The following is an 8,670-nucleotide window of genomic DNA, read 5'->3' as shown; positions in this document are numbered from 1 at the left end:
CTCGCCGGCTCCCGTAATCCCAGCTAGAGGACTTTGGTGCCGTTTCCGGCAAGGCGACCACCTGACTTCTCTTCGCAGGATTCCCTCTCTTAGGGTTCCTCCACGGTGTTCTCCATCCCCGGTCGAGGGCTCCAGGAGTTTGGGCGGTAATGAGTCGGCTACAGTGGGTCTGAGCCGGCGCCGCGGACGAGTCCCTTCGTTTCAGCCAGTTTGGCTCGTTTATTGAGAAAAGTGGGGGGCGAGGGGTTAGTATGTAAGAAAGTCTTAAAGTTTCCACATGGTTAAGGTAATTTTATCAACTCTTTCTTGCACCCCTCCCCCTAGTACAGGTTTCAGACCTAAATAACCTAGAGTTCAGGATCCAGACTTCAAAATATTCACTGCTTTTTCTGTTATTTGTGAAAAATAAGTGTTTTCTTTGAGCCCAGATAGTGCCATTGCACTCCAGCCTGGGCAACAGCCAAACCCTATCCGAAAAAAAAAAAAAAAAAAGCGCTTTCTTTTTCGACGCTTCTTGCTTCCCTTCAATAAGTTGCTTGAGGAGCAACTTTGCAGCTTCGTAATAACACTGTAATTCAAGTATTTGTTCAAGAAAGGCAAGTAAGAAGTCTTGGCACGGGGGTGGGGAATATAGGGAAATGTTGGTCAAATGATACAAAGTTTCAGTCAGAGAAGGTGGATGAGTTCTATAGTTAATAATCATATATTGTGTACTTGAAATTGTGAAGAGGGTACACCTTAAATGTTTTCACCACAGGAAAGTAAGTATGTGAGATGATGGATTATGTTGATTAGCTTCATTTAATTATTCGCAGTGTGTGTGTGTATATATATGTATATCAAAACGTCACGTTGTATACCATAAACATGAACAATTTCTATTTGTCACTTACACCTTAAAGCTGGAGTCGGGGGAAAGAAATCATTTATCAGGCAGTATATGCTGGAAAGGGAAATGCCAGCATCTCATTTCCAGTTGTTAATGTGATACCACTAGTCAAGTCCTTAACCTCTCAAGGCCTGTATCTCTCCAGTAAAGTTCATTCTTGGTCCTAGATTAGGTTTGTAAGTCACCAAGGCATTTCAAAGGTGCAGGAAATGTAAAAATACGCCTTTTGAGTATTAACCAAGATTAGTTTTCCCCACCCTTTATTTTCTGACTTCCTTCATGGATTCAGTAGGAGTTTAGTTTGGTCATCCCTGGCCGATCAGATGTTTAGCACTAATAAAACTGAGGAAGAACTCCAGGTAGCAATCCTCTGGGATCTGTTAGATTTCTGAGAAAAGAATGGTAATTTTTAGCTTTCTTGTCAGCTTTCTGACAAGCTTTTTTTTTTTTTTTCACCTTATCAGTTATTTTCTATGGAAAAGTCTTGGTCGTAAATTCACTACAGCTGCTCTTTAGAAGTTCTTTTATGGCCAGGCACAGGGGCTCACACCTGTAATCCCAGTACTTTGCGAGGCCGAGGTGGGTGGATCACGAGGTCAGGAGTTCAAGACCAGCCTGGCCAAGATGGTGAAACCCTGTCCCTACTAAAAATACAAAAATTAGCTGGGCGTGGTGTTGGGCGCCTGTGATCCCAGCTACTCGGAAGGCTGAGGCAGAGAGTTGCTTGAACCTGGGAGGCAGAGGTTGCGGTGAGCCAAGATCTCACCACTGCACTCCAGCCTGAGCAACAGAGTGAGACTCCATCTCAAAAAAAAAAAAAAAACAAAAAAAACGGAGTTATTTTACTACGTAGGTACCTTAGGATAATATTTCCTGAGCACCCAGGGTTCCATGGTGCTCTGCAGACCCTATCAATGTCAGAGACAGTAGTGAATTGCTTACGAAATGTTCTTGAATGTAGAATCTCCTCTGGGTAAATGTGTTTGTGCTATATATAACATAAATGAAGGGGAGCTGCAGGTAATTGTGGATAGGAAGGAAAATCTTTTCTCCCAAGAGAGTGCATTGTAACAATCTAGCAGCTAGCATAATGTGTCTTTGAAAGAAATAAAATGAGAAATTAGCTATTTAAAAGTAATTGAAGTTAAAATGTGTGTACGTACAAAGGAATATTGTTCACCCTTTAAAAAGGAATGAAATTCTGATACATGCTACAACTTGGATTAGACTTGAAGACCTTATGCTAGGTGAAATCTCAAGACACAGAAAGACAAATATTGTATGATTCTACTTATGTTCGGTACCTAGAATAGTCAAATTCATAGAAACAGAAAGTAGAATAGTGATTATCTAGGGCTGGAGGAAGAGGGGAATGAGGAGTTAATGGGTTTAATGGGTACACCATTTCAGTTTGGGATGATAATGAAGTTCTGGAGATGGATTGTAGTGATGGTTGCACAACAGTGTGAATGTATTTAATGTCACTGAATTGTACACTTAAAAATGGTTAAAATGGTAAGTTTTATGTTAGGATATTTTACCACAACAGAAATAATTTTTTAAGTTAAAGGGGGGAAAAAGGAAAATAATGGAAATGTGAGTTCTTTGAGGGTCAGTACTCTCTTGTTCAGCCTAGCACCTGGCATATGCTCTAGATACATTTGTTTAGTAAATAAGTATTTATTTTTTTAACTTTTATTTTAAGTCCACGGTGTATGTGCAGGATGTGCAGGTTTGTTATATAGGTAAACGTGTGCCATGGGGATCTGCTGTACACACCATTTCGTCACCCAGGTATCAAGCCTAGTATCCACCAGTCATTTCTCCTGATCCCCTCCCTCCTGCCACCCTCCGCCCTCCAGTAGGCCCCAGTATGTGTTGTTCCCCTCCGTGTGTCCATGTGTTCTCATCATTGAGCTCTCACTTGTAAGTGAGAACATGTGGTATTTGGTTTCTGTTCCTACATTAGTTTGCTAAGGATAATGGCCTCCAGATAAGGATTGATTGATTGATTGATTGATTGCTATAGGCATACTAGTTCCATAGACATTAATATATGTGTGACTTGGAGAAGTAGAGTAAGTAGAAAATTCAGAATTTCAAATAGCCACTTTAAAATGTTTTTAAGTACTGTATTTCTTTAAATTTTTTAAATAAAATAGACAAAAGTTTGTTGGCTACACCTTTTTAGGTGAAATATACTGAGAGATGAGGACTCTTCCTCATTGGAGAAATGTAAGTTATTTAGACATTAATAAAAGTTCTGCGTTCACCCATAGAGTGAGAGTTCTCAAATATTTTGGTACTATTTTGCACATTTTTGCAAAGAAAGGAAAATCATCCTTAATTGAAAGCTGCCATGATTATTTTACAGATGAAACAAACTGTATTGCAGTAAAGATACTTTTTCAACTATAGATTGGAAGCTGTGTCATTCTACTGGAAGTAAATGGTTTGGTAAAGTTAATAGCCTGATAAATGTTGAAAATACTCACATTTGTTAGCAAACATCATATATGAGTACTTTGTGTCAGACATTCCTGGGTGAGGCAGAAAATATGTGGAGAATTTAAAAAGTGATTCCAAATAAATTTAGGTCCCTTTGCTCTTTCTAAATATTACGTTCCCCAAATCCATTTATCCACATTTATCTCTAGTAACTACAATTTGTTTATGTAAAAAGACATTTTAGATTTGGCTGCTTCCCTGTGTGTCATTTTTTACTTCAATCACTTTGTAGAGTATTTTTAAATAACAAAGGTTTTTAACTCAAGGATATAGAGAGGTTTAGCTAGCTTTGATTCTTGCAAACCCCTGAAGAAATAGAAATTGAACAGTTCTGGCCAGTGACTTAGCATGGCAAGAGTACTAATGCAGGCCCATTGCTGCATAATCTGGGACTACTCTAATGGGAAACTTTGGCTTATAGACCCCCCCATCAGCCTAGCTGAAATTTTCTTAGAACTGTGCTGCAGTCTGAGACCCTGCCTGTGCAATCCTTTCTTTTCTCTCTCCTTCATAGGTGCCAGACTTATATCACAGTCTGGAGCATCTCCCACCTTCTCCTGCTCTCATCCCTTTTATCCTTCATAGATGTTTCTGCCAGTTGATCTCTTACATGTTTTTATGGGCTGAATTGTGTCTTGCCCCAAATTCAGAAGTTAAAGCCTTAACCCCCAGTATTTCAGAATGTGACTGGAGCTAGGACCTTTAAGGAAGTGCTCAAGTTCAATGAGGCTGTTAGGGTGGGCCCTAATCCAGTCCTGACTGATGGTTTTATAAGAAGAGGGAATTTGGATACACAGACACCAGGGGCAGGTGCACACAAGAGAAACGGCCACGTGAAGACACAACAAGAAGGTGGCCATCTGCAAACCAAGGAGAGAGGTTCAGAAGAAGCCAGACCTTCTGACACGTTGATCTTGGACTACTAGCCTCCAGAAGTGTGAGGAAATACATTTCTATTGTTTAAGCCACTCAGTCTGTGGTATTTTGTTATGGCAGCCCTAGGAAACTAATACACATGTCAAATCTCATTTTGGCCTTTGCTTCTCAGAGGACCCAAACTAACACAGATGGTGCTAGGGGAGATCAGGAAGACATAAGATGAGGTTTCAGGACTGACTCACTTACTACTTGTTGGGCAAAGAGGATGCCATCCTGCACAGTATAGGAGCTTGGGTAGTTCCTAGCACAATGTGGTGACCCAGTTGCTAAAGATTTTCATCCATGTTGACCTGGGAAAATATCCCAGTGAACTTAAAGACCTTGCAGCTACAATTTCAGGCATTTGAAATATATGGGGGAACAATGCCTACAAGGACAGTGGAGATGCTTAGATACTGCTAAGTTATAGCAATACTCTGAAAAGGGATGAGAAAACAAAGCTTACACTTGGTTAATGGCCAAATGTGAAAGACAGAGGGTCTCTTTAGTAGCCTACAAAGAGTCATTTATTTTCTGCAATGGAAAAGCTAACATGGATGAGTGACAGACTTCAGACATGATAGAGTCACATATTCCAGACACATTGAAATGTGCAGCCAAACAGGTCAGGGTCCTTATTGGGAAAGCCAGAGACTGAAACAAAGGATGGGACATCTGGGTGGACATCCATATGGATGTTTGCTCTGCAGACCTCTGTGTACTTTCAAAACTTGCAGAAGTGGTCTGCCTCTCTATATTAAGAGTGAGTACTTCCCCCAAACTGAAAGATACTGCAGAGCTACTCTCCGACAAAGAAGCACAGGAGTTGCCCCAAATTCCTCTCCTAGCCCCTCCAGGCCAATAGCTAGAGGTAAATACTAGCATAACCCAGCTAGGAAGAAGCTGGGCCTGACAAAGGAGGAAAAGCAATAAGAATAAATTCGCGTATGCAGACAAGCCAGGGAGCACTCAGGGATTGGATTTTGAGGTTGCTTGATCAAGGGAACTGAAATATAAAACAGTAATCAAGATTCATTGACTTGGGGGCACTTCTTGAGACACAGAATTTAACACCCTAGCAAAGACTCAGACATAAAGTCACTTTTGGGGAATTCTTAGAAATCTGGAACAAGTGATGACCAATGCTGAGCAAAGTAAAAATGAGTTACCCTAGCATATGGTAGAAGAATGAATTTTAAAATAATTTAAAATAATTTAAAAATTCATTCTTCTACCATATGGGGGAAGTGAGTGTTTTCAATTGATGTATTATGTGAGAGCAGAAGACCCTTTAGAGGATTATGATCCACAGAAGGGTCAAGAAGATGCACCGTTCACCAAGGCCATCAGAAGTCCTCTGTTAAGAGGAATAGCAGCATCACCAAATAGTTTTCTGCAGTCCCGGGCTGACAATTGGAGAAGCAGTCACTGAGTTGGGCTTATTAATAACTGTGAGAATTATATCACCCCACCTCCCAAGTAATAGAGGCCAGCTGGTGGTGCTTAGTCATCAGAATCCAGAAGTCCAATTACCACTAAGAGCAGCAAGATCTGGGAAGAGTAGCAAAGTAGAAATGTCTGAATTTTTCTGATGTATGGTAGGGGCCATTCCCTACTTTAGTCATATATTTCTGTAGACTCTGTTGTATTGTAGCTGTCAGACATGGAAAGATGCAGTTTGGAGTTTGTGATGATTAATTTTTTATCAACTTCACTATAGGGTACCCAGATATTTGATCAAATATTCTAGGCTTGTCTGTGAGGGTGTTTCTGGTTAAGGTTAACATTTGAATTGGTAGACTGAGCAAAACAGATTGCCCTCCCAAATGTGAGTGAGCCTCATCTAATCAATTGAAGACCTGAATAGAATAAAAAAGCTAAGAGGGAACTCCTCCTACCTGACTACTTGAGCTGGGACATTGGTCTTTTCTGGCCTTTGGACTGGGACTGGAACATCAGCTCTTCTTGGGTGTCAAGCCTACCAACTTTCAGACTTTAATTGGGCAGAAGCCAATGGTCTGGCCCTTTCACAGGGGGTCTGGAAGGCAAAGGACTGGAAAATCAAAGACAAGGAGGTCTGGGATAGAGTTACGTGAATGAATATACAGAGGTAGTCATGAGGTGTGAAGTTTTTATCTCATGTATCTACAAGAGAAGAGGCACTAAACAATCAAGAAGGCAAAATGAGTCAGTTGACATTACTAGGCTTAATCATTGGCCACCTAGGAACCAGCATCATGGGCACTTTTATGGGCTAAATTGCTGTATTTGTCTGTTCAGATACTGCTTATTAGACATACCTGAGACTGGGTAATTTATAAAGGAAAGAGGTTTAGTGGACTCACTTCCACATGGCTGGGGAGGCCTCACAACCGTGGCGGAAGTCAAAGGAGAAGCAAAAGCACATCTTACATGGCAGCAGGCAAGAGTGCATGTGCAGGGGAACTCCCCTTTATAAAACCAGACCTTGTGAGACTTATTCACTATCACAAGACTTACTGTCATGGGAAAGATCCACCCCCATGAGTCAGTTATCTCCCACAGGGTCCCTCCTGTGACATGTGGGAATTAAGGGAGCAAAATTCAAGATGAGATTTGGGTGGGTTCAGAGCCAAACCATATCATTCTGCCCCGGCCCCTCCCAAATTTTATGTCCTCACATTTCAAAACCAATCATGCCTTCCCAACAGTCCCCCAAAGTCTTAACTTATTTCAGCATTCACTCAGAAGTCCACAGTCCAAAGTCTCATCTGAGACAAGGCAAGTCCCTTCCCCCTATAAGCCTGTAAAATCAAAAGCAAGTTAGTTACTTCCTAGATACAATGGGAGTACAGGCATTGGGTAAATACACCAATTCCAAATGGGAGAAATTGGCCAAAACAAAGAAGCTACAGACCCCATGCAAGTCAGAAATCCAGCAGGGCAGCTAAATCTTAGAGCTCCAAAATGATCTCCTTTGACTCCTTGTCTCACATCCAGGTCATGATGATGCAAAAGGTAGGCTCCCACAGCCTTGGGCAGCTCTGCCCCTGTGGCTTTGCAGGGTACAGCCCCGCTCCTGGCTGCTTTCCTGGACTGGTGTTGAGTGTCTGCGACTTTCCTGGGCACACAGTGCAAGCTGTCAGTGGACCTACCATTCTGGGGTCTGGAGGATGTTGGCCTTCTCACAGCTCCACTAGGCAGTGCCCCGCTGGGGACTCTGTGGGGCTCTGACCCCACATTTCCTTTGTGCACTACTCTAGCAGAGGTTCTCCATGAGGGCCCTGCTCCTGCAGCAAACTTCTGCCTGAATATCCAGGTATTTCCATACATCTCTGAAATCTAGGCAGAGGTTCCTAAACCACAATTCTTGACTTCTGTGCACCTGCAGGCTCAACACCACGTGGAAGCTGCCGAGGCTTGGGGCTTGCACCCTCTGAAGCAATGGCCTGAGCTCTATGTTGGCCCCTTTTAGCCCCAGATGGGACACAGGGTACCAAGTCCCAAGACTGCACAAAGCAGCAAGGCCCTGGACCCCGCCCATGAAACCATTTTTCTCTCCTAGACCTCCAGGCCTGTGATGAGAGGGGCTGAGGTGAAGACCTCTGACATTCCCTGAAGACATTTTCACCATTGTCTTGGTGATTAACATTTGGCCCTTCATTACTTATGCAAATTTCTGCAGCTGGATTGGATTTCTCCTCAGAAAATGTGTTTTTCTTTTCTATTGCATCATCAGGCTGTACCTTTTCTGAATTTTCATGCTCTGTTTCCTCTTGAAGGCTTTTCCACTTAGGAATTTCTTCTGGCAGATACCTAAATCATCTCTCTCAAGTTCAAAGTTCCACAGATCTCTTGGGCAGGGGCAAAATACCACCAGTCTGTTTGCATAGCAAGAGTGAACTTTACTTCAGTTCCCAACAAGTTTCCCATCTCCATCTGAGACCACCTCAGCCTGGACTTTGTTGTCCATATCATTATCAACATTTTGGTCAAAGCCATTCTACAAGTCTCTAGGAAGTTCCAAACTTTCCCACATTTTCCTATCTTCTTCTGAGCCCTCCAAACCATTCTACCCTCTGCCGTTTCGCAGTTCCAAAGTCGCCTCCACATTTTTGGGTATTTTTACAGAAACACCCCACTCTACCAGTACCAATTTACTGTATTAGTCTGTTCTCATGCTGCTAATAAAGACATACCCGAGGCTGGGCGCAGTGGCTCACACCTGTAATCCCAGCACTTTGGGAGGCCGAGGTGGGTGGGTCACGAGGTCAGGAGTTCGAGACCAGCCTGGCCAAGATGGTGAAACCCCATCTCTACTAAAAATACAAAAATTAGCTGGTTGTGGTGGCAGGCGCCTGTAATCCCAGCTACTC

This window comes from Pan paniscus, chromosome 1 (assembly GCF_029289425.2).
Source record: "Pan paniscus chromosome 1, NHGRI_mPanPan1-v2.0_pri, whole genome shotgun sequence".
NCBI classification, from domain to species: domain Eukaryota; kingdom Metazoa; phylum Chordata; class Mammalia; order Primates; family Hominidae; genus Pan; species Pan paniscus.
The sequence above is the reverse complement of the archived record's forward strand: the minus strand, read 5'-3'. Positions refer to the sequence as shown.